This window comes from Vipera ursinii, assembly GCF_947247035.1.
Source record: "Vipera ursinii genome assembly, chromosome: 16".
NCBI lineage: Eukaryota > Metazoa > Chordata > Lepidosauria > Squamata > Viperidae > Vipera > Vipera ursinii.
The window spans coordinates 3,935,552-3,948,940 of NC_139529.1; the positions used below are offsets into that span (position 1 = coordinate 3,935,552).

Genomic DNA, 13,389 nt, shown 5'->3' on the forward strand with positions numbered 1-13,389 from the left:
AGCACCTTCCACACTCCAGGCCTTTATGTGGTTTCTATCCTTTGTGGGTCCTTTGATGTCTATAAAGATTGCCATTCTGAGTGAAGGTCTTTTCACACTCCAGGCATTTATACGGTTTTTCTCCAATGTGAATTCTTTTTTTTTTATTAAAGAGTTTTACAATATTTTACAATATATCCCCAAATCCCTCCCACCCCAACCCCCCCACTTCCCCCCCCACTTCCCAGAGCTAAATACAGGATTATGGTTACAACAATCATATTCTAAATAAAAAGTTACACAATATACAATCAACCAAATTCGTACTGCGCTTTAACTCTCTCTTAGCATAACTACTAACAATAACAATATCCCACTAAATTCTACTCATAAGCTAAATGGAACTTTTTGGTCCCATATTTGTTTTCAATATAATTTATCCATCTCCTCCAAACTGAAATATATCTCTCCTGTGAGTGATCCTTTAAATAAGCAGAAATCTTGGACATTTCTGCAAGATTAGAAACTTTAAACACCCATTCTTCTACCGTGGGTAGATTGTCCTTCTTCCAATATTGTCCCACCAGTAACCGTGCTGCCGTTATCGTATTCAACATCAGATTAGTCTCTTTGACATCACAACTTACAACAATACCCAGTAAGAACAATTGCGGGGAAAACTTTATCTTCCTCTTAAAAATCTTTTGAATGTTCCACCAAATTTTAATCCAGAAGGCTTTTATGTTTCTACAAGTCCACCACATGTGGAAATAGGTAGCTTCTAAGCTACCACACCTCCAACACTTAGACTGCAGATTAGGATACATGTTGGACAACTTCTTGGGATCCAGATGCCATCTATAAAACATTTTGTAAAATTTTTCTCTTAAATTTTGAGCCTGGGTAAATTTAACATTTCTAACCCAAATTATCTCCCAGGTGTCCAACGAGATTGGTTCCTGAATATTTTGTGCCCACTTTACCATGCAATCTTTAACCAATTCGGTTTCCGAATCCAATTCAATTAAAGCATTATATATCCTCTTTATATGTGCACATTTTGAATCTCTAATTTGCTTTACTAAATTTTGATCTGTAATTGTGATACCAACCTTTTGATCTGACTTCCACCTAGCTTTCAATTGGGTATATTGAAACCAAGAGTAAATTATGTTTTCTTGTCTTAACTCCTCTGCTGATTTAAGTTGCCAATCATTCCCTTGCAATTTGAGTAGTTCCTTATAAGAAACCATATCCATACTTACTCCCATAGATACACCCTCTATCGCGTGTCCAGGAATTCCCCAAATCGGTATTTTATAATTTAACTTATTATAGTACTTTTTCCAGACACGCAGTAAAGCACTTCTAAGAATATGGGATTTAAAAGCCCTGTCTACCTTCTTATCATAAAGCAAGTATGCATGCCATCCATATACCAAATCCCATCCCTCAAGATGAAGTATTCTCTTGTTAGTTAAATTAAGCCAATCACTAACCCAGGTCAAAGCAGCCGCATCATAGTACAATTTCAAATTCGGCGCCTTGAGTCCCCCTCTTTCCCTGGCATCCTGTAAAATCTTGAATTTAACTCTTGGTTTTTTCCCCGCCCAGATAAATTTGTTAATACCCTTCTGCCATTGATCAAGGTTGGCATCCTTTTTCAGTATAGGTATCATCTGAAACAGAAAGAGGAACTTTGGTAGAACATTCATTTTAACAACTGCAATTCTTCCCAGTAGTGATAATTGTAATTTTTTCAAATTATTTAAGTCCCTTTGTACCTTCAACCATAGTGTTTCATAATTATTCTTATACAATTTTACATTTGAGGCTGCAATATGCACTCCTAGTCCAATGTGAATTCTTTGATGACTATAAAGGTGTCCCCTCTGACTAAAGCTCTTTCCGCACTCCAGGCATTTAAATGGGTTCTCTCCTGTGTGGGTCCTTTGATGTCTATAAAGAGTGCCATTCTGAGTGAAGATCTTTCCACACTACAGGCATTTATACGGTTTTTCTCCAGTGTGGATTCTTTTATGTCTATAAAGGGTGACATTATGAGCGAAGGTCTTTCCACACTCCAGGTATTTATGTGGTTTCTCTCCTGTGTGGATTCTTAGATGTCTATAAAGGTGTCTCCTCTCAATGAAGCTCTTTCCACACTCCAGGCATTTATGTGGTTTCTCTCCTGTGTGGGTCCTTTGATGTTTATACAGGCTACTCCTGTCACTGAAGCTCTTTCCACACTCCAGGCATTTATGTGGTTTCTCTCCTGTGTGGGTCCTTTGATGTACATAAAGGCTGCTCCTCTGACTGAAGCTCTTTCCACACTCCAGGCATTTATGTGGTTTCTCTCCTGTGTGGATTCTTAGATGTCTATAAAGGTGTCCCCTCTCACTGAAGCTCCTTCCACACTCCAGGCATTTATGTGGTTTCTCTCCTATGTGGGTCCTTTGATGTGTATAAAGGCTTCCCCTCCGACTGAAGCTCTTTCCACACTCCAGGCATTTATGTGGTTTTTCTCCAGTGTGAATTCTTTGATGATTATGAAGGCTTCCCCTCTGACTGAAGCTCCTTCCACACTCCAGGCATTTAAATGGTTTTTCTCCAGTGTGAATTCTTTGATGATTATGAAGGTTTCCCCTATGAGTGAAGCTCTTTCCACAGTCAGGGCATTTATATGGTTTTTCTCCAGTGTGGATTCTTAGATGATTTTTAAGAGGTTCATTTGATTTGGAGGATTTTCCACATTCCGGGCACTGATATTTATGCAGTTTTTTCTCTAAGTGGATGCTTTGATGTTTATAAAGGTGTCCTGGCTGACTGAAGTTCTTTCCACACTCCAAGCATTTATGTGGTTTCTCTCCTGTGTGGGTCCTTTGATGTCTATAAAGGTGTCCCCTCTGACTGAAGCTCTTTCCACACTCCAGGCATTTATGTGGTTTCTCTCCTGTGTGGGTCCTTTGATGTTTATACAGGCTACTCCTGTCACTGAAGCTCTTTCCACACTCCAGGCATTTATGTGGTTTTTCTCCTGAGTGGATCCTTTGATGTGTATAAAGGTGTCCCCTCTGACTGAAGCTCTTTCCACACTCCAGGCATTTATGTGGTTTTTCTCCTGAGTGGATCCTTTGATGTTTATAAAGGTTTCCACTCAGACTGAAGGTCTTTCCACACTCCGGGCATTCATACGGTCTCACTCCAGTGTGGATCCTTCGATGGTTTTTAAGAGCTTCATTTGATTTGGAGGATTTTCCACATTCCGGGCACTGATATTTCTTTCCTCCCTCCTGAATTCTGTCTCGTTTCCTGAGTTTCCCGCCTCTTCTGAGGGACCCTCCGCCCTCCAGGCCCGTCTCGGGGTCTCCACCCGTTTCCCGCTCCCCGCTTCGCCCTCCAGGCGGCCTCCTTTCGCGGAGTCCCCTTCGGCTCATCCCTTCCGCGCCTTGCCCGCCGTCTCCTCCCGGGGCTGCTCCGCGGGGCCTCCTTCCTTCCTTCCTCCGCCGGGCTCGCCCGAACTCCTGCAGGGGAGAAGGGGGAGAGGCGGGTCACGGCTTCGTCCCTTCCACGGAGGGGAGTCCCAGCCCCGCCCGTGGAGGAAGGCCGAAGCCTCGGCCTCTCAGAGAGACTTTCCGGCCAGACCTCCCTCCCAACGCCCGTCCCGCCAGACCAGGCCTCGGGCTGCCCCCCTCCCCCTGCGCCCTGCCTGCCTCCCAGCCCGTCCGCGGGCCGAATCAATTAGGTGCCTCGCTTCTATTCGTTTCCGGAAGCGGAGGCGGGACTTGGCTGAGAATCCTTTTCCTGTTATCGGTAGCTTTTCCTCTTTCCTTGAAAGGACCGCCCCGAGGAGTCCTCCTGCCAATCGCCGTCCTCTCCCGAGCCACCAATCTGCGCCTTCCTTTCGTTCGATCAGCCAGAGCGCGCCTGCGCAGTAGCGAGAGGTTGTTTTCGGCAAAGTGGGGAGGGGGAGCGGCTCCCTTTGAGCTTTGGGGTCCCGTCTCTCCTTCCCCCCCCCCGCCTCCAGGCTGGCGGAGCTGACGGGCCTCCCGGGCTGCGTCTCTCCCCAGGCAGGGCGGGGTGGGGAGTTGGGGGGGCGCTCCCTCCCTTCTTCCTCCCTGGGGGCTCCGGCCAGGCCCCCCCCGCGGCCCCCCTCCCGCGCGGGGGTGGGAGCCGATGGGGAGAAGGGCGGGGGAGGCGGGAGAGCAGCCTTCCCGTATCTGGGGGGCGCCCCGAGGAGGAGGAGGAGGGAGCCGGGCTCTTCCCCAAAGCCCCCCCCCCCAAGGCCGGAGAAGCAGCGACGAAGGGAAACCGAGGGGGAGGGAAGCAGCCAGGGAGGAAGGAGGGATTTCCTGACAGGGAGGGCAATAAACCAGCGGGACGACCTGCCCCCAGAAGCTGTGAATGCTCCAACACTGGAGCTTTTAAAGAAGAGTCATTTGTCTGAAATGGTCTAGGGCAGGGGTAGGCAACCTTGGCTCTTTTATGACTCGTGGACTTCAACTCCCAGAATTCCTGAGCCATCTATGCTGAGGGAAAAGGGAGAGGTTTCCAAACTGAGCCGTGCTGGCTCAGGAATTCTGGGAGTTGAAGTCCACGAGTCATAAAAGAGCCAAGGTTGCCTACCCCTGGTCTAGGGCATGGGGTGTCAAAGTCAATTTCATTGAGGGCTGGGTGGGTGTGGCCTACTGGGTGGGTGTGGCTAGAGTGCGTATGGCCTACTGGGTGGGCATGGCCAGCTCTACATCGTTGGCATCAAGGGTGCCTATGGGGGGCCTGGGCAGGAGTGGGACAGATCTGAGGGTCTCTGGGTCAGGGCCAAGGCTAGTGGGAGGCATTCCCTCACTGTTTCCAGGATGGCTTCGCGGGCCCCATGAAACCACAGGCCGGATCTGGCCCCCGGGCCTTGTGTTTGACATGTCTGGTATAGGGTCTCCTGCCTGAGCAGCGGGTTGGACTAGATGACCTCCCACATCCCTTCCAACTCTATTATTGTTATTATTTACAAGGTCCCTTCTACTTCTGTGATTCTGATCTCGTGGACGATCCTGGCTTTCTCGGGGTTTTGCTGTTCAGAGTTTCTGCCTCTCATTCCCCTCACTCTGCATTCACACCGGAACGTCTTCGCGCATGTGGGGGAAAAGGAAATATAAATAAATAAATATAAATAAATAAACCTTTATTGTCAAAGTACAACATGTGTACATTGAGATTAGCTGAGCCTCCCCCTGTGGTCTCTCCCCCCAACACACAGTGACAACAAACCCCCCATCCCACCACACTATGTGAACCAACTACACCACACACCGGTCTCCCAAGTCAATTCTGCATAAGATTATATCCCATTTAATTTATTGTATTGTTTATATGCATTGTTTATATGTATTGTTTGACTTTAAATATTTATATTCAGCTCATGCTTTTCTCAAATGTTTTTCTTCAGTTTTTCTCTCTCCTGTTCTGCCCTACCAAAGGGGAAGGGGGAAAGTGGGGAGGATGAAGGAGCCCCGCCATAAATTGGCCTTAAGGACCATCTTCCCCAGCCTCTCAGGGTGCTTCGGACTGGAGTACATTTGGGGTGCTGTATAAGAGCTAATGCTGCTACCCCTTTGGGAGCTTCCTTTGAGAGAAGAATCCATCCACGCCCCGAGGGTGGCAGGTGTGTCTCTTCCTCAATCCTGACTTCCATCGCAGGCCAGAGATTGAAGTTTCTGCGCAGGATCTTAGGTGTTCCTAGCACTGCCATCGAGAGAGCTCTGAGTCGGTTCCTGGGATCTGTTGCAGCACCTCTGCCAGCTTCCGAATCCAATCCCTGAGTGCTGGGACTGGGACTACTGTCAAGCTGTCAGGAAGGATAACTGCAAAAAGCATCACAGGGGCAGCAAAGAGGGTTGGGTCAGTCAGCCCCCTCCCCTCTGGCGGCATCCCCAGCCCCTCCCTGCCCAGACCCAGCTTCTCCTCTCTGGCCCCTTCTCTCCCCAGGACCCCTTTGCAAAACTGCAGAAACTCCAACGCTTCTACCCTTCATACATGTTTTTTTTTTACCTTTGTTGGCCTTTTGGCACCCTGATGCTCAAGCTGCCGCACAGGCACACATTTTCCTCCTATCCACCCCTCCTTTGGAGGGGGCTCCTGATACAGCTGCTAGCTGGGCCCCGGGTTGGCAGTTATCTGGGTTGGCAGTTATCTCATTTTCTTCCTACAGCTGACTGGCAAATCAACACACCTGTTTATTTGCCAGCACATTTGCAAGTTAATTCTCCCCTGCCCCCAACTTACCTGTCCATTTCAATGGGCATCTGTAATCACCCAGCTGCTGAGACATTGGAAAAAGTGCAAAGAACAGCAACTAAGATAGTTAAAGGCCTGTTGGGACTTTTTCCCCATTGCCAGCAGTGGGGTGGGCGCGGTTTTGGTGTGACGCATCCGGCCCGTGGGTCGTCACTTAGACATGCCTGGTCTATAGGGGCTCCTGCTGGAGTAGGGAGCTGGACTGGGAGACCTCTCGGGTCCCTTCCAGATCTATTCTAAACTTGAATTTGCCTTCAGTAACCACCAATGTCAGCTCTGAACTGTTCCCAGGAACTCATTTCAGCTTCAGCAGCTCAAGCATCAAACCCTGAAGAAGACAAAAGGGGGGGGGCAAAGGACATTATGCTCACTTTTTCCCCTAAGTCAGAGAACCAGCCCACAGGATGGTTGTTGCGCCCCGAGGATTTCACTATGATGATTTGCCACCTTGGAATTGTCCCTGAAAGAGAAGCCAGCATCCACTCGGGGATTTTTCAAAGTGGTTCTCTGGGATATCCAAGGGCAGGGAATTTGGGGGAGGTGCCCAGTTATTTAGGAATGACTTTTTTTATTAAATTTAGAGAGCAGCCCACCTCCCAATGGCTGGGTGGCTTAGAAAAGATAAAAATAAAAGGGGAAAGAACGTGTACATCAGGGCAAAACACTTACTGCATTGCACAGCAAAACGCTCTCTTGCTCAAACCACCTGCAGAACCCCAGCGCAGGTGCTAAAGCGGCTGGACCTCAATTAATCTTTTCCCAGATCAGCCATTAGTCAACTGAGCACAGAAACCATCCTCACGTCACACCCTACAGTCCGTATCTTCGCAAGCACCTTCAAGGTATTTTCTGAATAGCAATACAGACTGAGCTGGTTCTTTTTTTTTTAACTTTCCAGTGCTACACAGCATCTCTTGCATTTCCTCGTGGTCCCCCATTAATGTCATTAAAATTAAACTACCAAGCAAAATAAAATGGTACAATCAGTAAACCGTAGCAATAAAGGAAATAGTAAAATGGTCCCGTTCAGAAGTGTGCTTCCTAATGCTTGGGTTGATAATACATTATGCGCTCAAGTTGAAACACACTGGTTGAGATGGCAATGAAGGGCAAATGTCTATGGGGATTCTCAGTTGTCATTGTCGCAAGAGGCAATTGGACTTTGAATTTCTTTGAAGACGTTTTGCTTCTCATCCAAGGAGCTTCTTCAGCTCTGACTGAAGGAGCATGGTGCTTCACTGCTGCAGGAACCGGCTGCAAGTAGAGCACGGGGACTGCTGGGAATTGCGAGAGATGGTGAGTGGGAGGCTGTTCAGAGATGAAGAAGCGAAACATCTTCAAAGGAAAACAAGAAAGTCTAGTCGCCTCTTGAAAAAGGACCTTATTGGATGGTAATTAGATTTATGATAAACATTCAAGGAGTTTCTTAGCCTTTAATAAACCTTTGTGCACTACATCTCTAGGGTTGCATTGACTTTGCTGGGTATTGAAGCATTGTAGCAACACTCTTATCTATAATGGGGCGGGATGACTCAGTGGTTAAAGACTGAGCTTGGAGAGATGACAGCCCGGGTTCGAGACTCAAGAACTGTAGACGACCAGGCTGAGCCCGAGGGGGTCAAATGTGTCATAAGTCATGAGTACCTTTGCACCCACAAGAGATCTAACTTGCATGTGCCTCAGCTACTGAAAAAAAATCTGTTCTGGCTTGCTGAGTAATATATAAAATATAGCACCACAAATTTGTGAGGATAAGTATCCATAATTGAACAGGTATATGCACTCCTTGCAGTATTTGCAAGATGTGGATCAATTTGTAAGAAACTATGAGTGATCAGAGAAAAATAATTTGTGACGTCATTCACATTAAATTATGAAGCAACTCAAAATAGCACAATCATTAAACTGTAGCAAGAAAGGAAATAGTAAAATGACCCGGTTCGGAGAGTTAAGATGGCTGATACTCGGGCTGATAATACATTATGCACACAAGTTGAAACACACAGGTTGAGATGGTAATGAAGGGTAAGTATCTACATCTGGGTTTTACTGGATGGTAATTAGATCTGTGATGAATATTCAAGGAGTTTCTTAGCCTTAAAAACAAAACCTTTGTGCATTACATCCAGTGCTGCACTGACACTGCTGGGTACAGAAGCATTGTAACAACACTCTATAAGGGGATGCAATGGCTCAGCAGTTAAAGACTTTGAGCTTGTCAGCTGGAAAGCTGACAGCCCAGGTTCAAGACCCAAGAGCTGTAGATGACCAGGCTTAGGTCGAGGGAGGGGCCAAATGCTTCATCGGTCGTGAGTCCCTTCGCACCCACAAGAGATCTAACTCCAGCCCACCTTGAATTCCTTTCTATTCTTAACTCCCGTTAATTTCCCTTGATGGTTAGTAATGCAGATTCTTGTAGAGAGCTTAAGTTTATGATAATTTTTTATACACATTTGAACTGTCTGGATCTCCGTTTTTTCCTGGTGCTTGACAAGAGATGCGTGATGGGACGAGCCCCAGCTTCTGCCCAATTAGCCATTTGAAAACATGCAAATGAAAGCCGATAAACAGGTAACACTTTGGTGGGAGAGTATGTCTCTGCACGCTGGGTCTCTTGGCGAAGAAACACAGATGAGCACCGCCCTTAAGAATCGGAAAACAACTGGATGGGGCAAATCATTCATCTGTCCATTTCTATGGCTTTGCTTCTGTGTAGATTCTTGGATGGTTTGGGGAGAATTCCACTTCTTTTGAAGGATTTTTCAATCTGTACAAATGTAAACTTTCTTCTCCGGGCGAGGTCCATAATATTTACTCAGGCCTACATTGTCACTGAAGCTCTTTCTGCACTCCAGGCATGTACAGAGTTTTACTCTTGTGCGAACTCTTTGAAGTTGATGAAGGTGTCCACTCTGAGTAAATTTCCTGCCAATGCCAAGCATTTATAGGACTTCTCACCTGAATGGATTCTTTGATGGGTATAATAGTTTCCTTGCTGACTGAAGCTCTTTCCACACTCCAGGCATTTGTAGGGTTTCTCTCCCGTGTGAATCCTTTGATGTTGACAGAGATGTCCACCCTGAGTAAAGCATTTTCCACACTTCAGGCATTTAAAGGGTTTTTCTCCCGAGTGGATTCTTTGATGTGTATGAAGGCTTGCCTGGTGACTGAAACTCTTTCCACACTTCACACATTTATATGGTTTCTGTCCTGTGTGAATTCTTTCGTGCCGACTGAGGTGCTCTGCCCGACTGAAAGTTTTTCCACACTCCAGGCATTCATATGGTTTCTCTCCTGTGTGGATTCTTTGATGTTGACTGAGGTGTCCGCCATCCGTAAAGCTCTTTCCACACTCTAAGCATTTATATGGTTTCTTTCCTGTGTGAATTCTTTGATGCATGTAAAGGCTCCCATTTTGACGGAATCTCTTTCCACAATCCAGGCACTCATATGGCTTCTCTCCTGTGTGGATTCTTTGATGTTGACGGAGATGGGCGTTTTCAGTAAAGGTTTTCCCACACTCCAGACATTTGTACGGTTTCTCCCCTGAGTGGATTCTTTGATGTCTATAAAGGTGTCCCCTTTGACTGAAGCTCTTTCCACACTCCAGGCATTTATATTCTTTTTCTCTAGTGTGAACTCTCTGATGATTAGAAAGGCTTCTCCTCTGACTGAAGGTCTTTCCACATTCCAGGCATTTATGGACTTTTCCTCTCGAGTGGATCCTTTGATGTTTACAAAGGTTTTCCCTCTCACTAAAGGTCTTTCCACATTCCCGGCATTTATGCAGCTTTTCCCCGGCATGGATTCTTTGGTGTCGAAGGAGGTGCCCACTCACAATAAAGTTTTCCCCACACTCCAGGCATCTATATGGTTTTACTCCAGTGTGGATTCTTTTATGTATGTAAAGGTTTCCACTGAGCCTGAAGGCCTTTCCGCATTCGAGGCATTTAAATGGTTTTTCTCCCGTGTGGATCCTTTGATGGGCGTAAAGGTTTCCGCTTAAACTGAAGGTTTTCCCACATTCCAGGCATTTGTAGGGTTTTTCTCCCGTGTGGATCCTTTGATGGGCATAAAGGGTTCCACTCTGACTGAAGCTTTTTCCACACTCCAGGCATTTAAATGGTTTCTCCCCAGTGTGGATTCTAAGGTGGTTTTCCAGGTTTTCATTCGTTTTGAAGGAACTTCCACATTCTGTGCACTGGTATTTCTTTTCTCCGCCCGTTTCCCGCTCCCCGCTTCGCCCTCCAGGCGGGCTCCTTTCGCGGAGTCCCCGTCGGCTCATCCCTTCCGCGCCTTCCCCGCCGTCTCCTCCAGGGGCTGCTCCGCGGGGCCTCCTTCCTTCCTCCGCCGGGCTCGCACGAACTCCTGCAGGGGCGAAGGGAGAGAGGCGGGTCACGGCTTCGTCCCTTCTCCAGAGGGGAGTCCCAGCCCCGACCGGAAGGCCGAAGCCTCAGCCGCTCAGTGAGACTTTCCGGCCAGACCTCCCTCCCAACGCCCGTCCCGCCAGACCAGGCCTCGCCCTCCCTTCTCCTCCAGAGAGCCTCTCGGATTGCGACTCCCGGCATCCCTTGCGCCCTACCTGGGTCCGAGCCCGTCCGCGGACGAATCAATTCGGTGCCTCAGTTCTTTTCCTTTCCGGAAGTAGAGGCGGGACTTCGCTGCCAGGCCTGTTTCCTGTTACCGGTAGCTCTTCCTGTTTTCTTGGAATGGACCGCCCCGAGGAGTCCTCCCGCCAATCGCCGTCATCGCCAGAGCGACCATTCGGCATCCTTCCGTTCAATCAGCCAGAGCGCGCCTGCGCAGTAGCGGAGTTTCGCTTTGGCAAGGGGGGGCTGAGGCGAGGGGCTCCCCTTGACCTTTGGGGTCCCGTCTTCTCCCCCCCACCGCATCCAGGCCGGCGGAGCTGACGGGCCTCCCGGGCTGCGTCTCCTCCCCTCTCTCCCTCCTCCTCCGGGGTCTCTCCCTGGGCAGGGCGGGGGGGTTGGGGGGCTCTTCCTCCGGGGGGGGGGGCTCGGGCCAGGCTCCCCCCGCGGGTTCTGCTCTTCAGAAGTTCTGCCTCTCCTTTCCCTCGCTCTGCATTCACACTGGAACCTCTTCGCGCACGTGGGGAAATAGGAGGATCTGCAATTACCTGTATTCTTGGACTTTAAATATTTGTATGCCAATGATGCTTTTCCCAAATGTATTTCTTCGGGGGTTTTCGGGAGACTAAAACAAATGAAAAACGGTGGCAGGGTTTGGAGAAAAGAAGGACTAAGGGGGGACTTGACAGTTTCCAATATTTGAGGGCTTTTTCCAAAGCACCAGAACAGAAACTGAAACAAGAGAGAAGCAACCTGGAATTAAGGAGAAACTTCCTGAGCACACACAATCTGTGGCATGTGGGTGTTTCATCCCTGTGGGTTTTTTAAGAAGAGATTGGACAGCCAGTTGTCTGAAATGGTATATTGGGTCTCCTGCTTGAGGGGGGCGGGGGTGGACTAGGAGATCTCCAAGGTCCCTTCCAGCTCTGTTCTAAATTTGACTTTGAATTTTCCTTCACTAATAACCAACCTCAGCTCTGAACTCTTCCCAGGAACTCATTCCATCTTCAGCAGCTGAAGCATCAAACCCGGAAGAAAGAGTGGAGGGGGGGGCAGATCTTGTCCTGCATGCCTGAGATAGAAACCAAGTTCCATCAGGGATGTTTCAAAGGGATCCTCTGAGGTATCCAAGCGGAAGGGATTGGGGGAGGTGCCCATTTATTTCGGAATGACTTATTTGGAGAGCAGCCCAACTCCCAATGACTATGAGTGCCTTACAAAAGAGAAGAACAAAAAAGGAAAGAAGGAGTACACCTTATTGCATTGCACATCATAGCTCCCTCTGGCTCAAACCACCTGCCTGACCCCCCCAGTCCAGGAGCAAAGCCTCCTCCTCAAAGATGTGTGGAACATTTGTTGGGTGAGGCACAGAAATCTCTGGGTGATGCTGTTCGAGAGGGGAGGTGGTTGCAGCTCTCTTGGGGGGCAACATGTAAGCAATGGGCCATCGCTGCCTTTCCAATTCCAGTCCCTGTCGTGCTCGAGGTGCTAAAGAGGCTGGACCTCAATTAACCTTTTCCCAGATCAGCCATTAGTCAACTGAGCACAGAAACCATACTCGTGTCAAACCCTACAGTCCGTATCTTCACAAGCCCTTTCAAGGGAATTTATGCACAGCAATAGAGACTGAGCTGGTTCTTTTTTTAACTTTCCAGTGCTAGACAGCTTCTCTTGCATTTCCTGGTGCTGCCCCATCCAAGTGCCAACTACGTGTAAACAAGCTTTACTTCTCAAGTCAGCCAGACATGTCCAGGGACAGAGTGAGAGACACCTGGCTGGAGAAGGTTCCCTGATGGACACTGTCCGGGCGAGTCCTTGCAATAAGACTCAATGGCAAGGGAAGCCCTCACATTTCCACAACATGCTCAGTTTGGCTAGTCTTATGCCAGGTTAAGTTGGCCTCCAAAGAGCCTGTTGAACAATGCTAGGGGTCTGGATGTGCAAACCGAGGAGTGGGGAAAGAAGTCTTGTGAACAGAGCCTCTGGTCCTGCTGGGTTCTTGTTTAGGGCTTTCCCAGGTCAGAAGTGAGCAATGATGGACCTTTTATGACTTCAACTCCCAGAATTCCTGAGGCCGCTTGGACAGTATTTGGCTGGATCGTCCTAAAAGGGGCATCCTTCCAAGCCATCGCCCTGTTCCTTCCTTCCCTTTCCCAGCTTTTCCCTGCAGAGGGAGCGCGCACTCTCGCTCTGTTCCGTCAGCTGCACAGAAGGCGACAGTGCTAACTTACTTTTCCTTCCGCCTTCTGTAAAGAGGGCGCCCGCAGCCTCCATCGCTTCCGCCCAGCACCAAAATGGCGCCCACCAGCGTTTCTCCTCGTAGGCCTCTTCCACGTCAAGAAGCGTGACTCATCCCATGTGAAAGAACGTATAGATTAGAGCAACCAATAGTGCAGCGCAGCTCTAGTGGGTCCTCTTCCCGCTGCTACCCCGTTCAAGGCTGGATGGCTGTAAACCGAGGCGTGGGACGAGATGTTTGAGGGACCCACTGAGGTCTTTCCTGCGAGGGGCGGTGGGGGGGCACGGACTTTCC

General features: G+C 48.5%; 1 long non-coding RNA gene across 1 annotated transcript; it reads right to left on the reverse strand.

The window, feature by feature from the left end:
* Positions 1-5,259: 5,259 nt before the first annotated feature.
* Positions 5,260-8,154, reverse strand: LOC310647741. Its single transcript, XR_014493923.1, has 3 exons — positions 6,940-8,154; positions 6,259-6,598; positions 5,260-5,837 (listed from the first exon to the last, which is right to left on the reverse strand). It is a non-coding gene; the product is annotated as an uncharacterized lncRNA (long non-coding RNA).
* Positions 8,155-13,389: the final 5,235 nt, after the last annotated feature.